This window comes from Cebus imitator, unplaced genomic scaffold (assembly GCF_001604975.1).
Source record: "Cebus imitator isolate Cc_AM_T3 unplaced genomic scaffold, Cebus_imitator-1.0 Scaffold83, whole genome shotgun sequence".
NCBI lineage: Eukaryota > Metazoa > Chordata > Mammalia > Primates > Cebidae > Cebus > Cebus imitator.
In genome coordinates, this window is record NW_016107398.1 from 2,489,689 (window position 1) to 2,490,670 (window position 982).

General features: G+C 47.1%; 1 long non-coding RNA gene across 1 annotated transcript in view; it reads right to left on the reverse strand.

The window, feature by feature from the left end:
- The window catches only part of LOC119472043, a 3,106-nt gene extending 2,411 nt beyond the window's left edge, over positions 1-695 (reverse strand). The window contains exon 1 of the long non-coding RNA XR_005201147.1: positions 377-695. This is a non-coding gene — a long non-coding RNA (uncharacterized LOC119472043). The remainder of the gene's footprint in view (positions 1-376) is intronic.
- Positions 696-982: the final 287 nt, after the last annotated feature.

Consider the following 982-nt stretch of genomic DNA (forward strand, 5'->3'; position numbering starts at 1 on the left):
GGTCAACATGGCAAAACGTTATCTCTACTAAAAAAAAAAAAAAAAAGTAGCCGGATGTGGTGGTGTGAGCCTCCAGTCCCAGCTACTCGGGAGGCTGAGACAGGAGAATCACTTGAGCTCGGGAGGTAGAGGCTGTAGTGAGTGGTGATTGCACCACTGCACTCCAGCCTGGGTGACAGACCCTGTTTAAAAAAACAAAAACAAAAACATACTAAAAGATTGGCAATCACAGATGTCAGTTTTTGAGAGGAAAGTTTTTGGTAGGCAAACCTTTAATTTGGGGCAAGAATAAAAGCAAGTTAATGTTAAGATTTCTCTGGCTGTTTGAATATTTCTTCCAACGGACATGGTCAGACATCTCCAGGGAATTCCAAACCTCTTTTGTAGGGAGAATCTGGTCCTTTTGGTGTAGACTGTCACCCCTGAACCATCATCGGGGCAACACGGCGTCCTCCTTCATTCCTCCTTCACCAGCTCTGTACTGCTGCCTGCCAGGTGCCAGGAAGGGTGCTGATGCAGGTCCGCGAACCAAGATGACATCCCCTGCTTGGGAGAGCTGCTTGGCTCCATCCTCACTCCAGTCCCACAGTCTCTCAAATGGACCCTTCAAGATTATGGCAGCCCTTCTTGCTGCACTGATCAGGATTAGGGCTGGAGTTGTGAACCCAGAACAGCAAATTCAATTCCTCTCAAACCAGTTTAGCCTACTGGTTTGACCAAACCAGTTTCTCAACGTTGACCTTTAACCTCTTGGCAGGATTGAGGGAGTTTCTTTCTCTTCAGTAGGCAGGTTGTGGACCTCACTTAAACCAAGCAGCAAAGAGGTTAATTGACCGGGTTTGTGTCGTTATTTATATGCCATGTAAACACCCAGCTGGTCCTGGCCTTTGCATTTGGCCATATCTCAGCAGGGATCACGGGATGAATTTGACACTTGTGAGACTCCCCAGAGAGGTCTTGAGATTGGGAACATGTTCTTTTG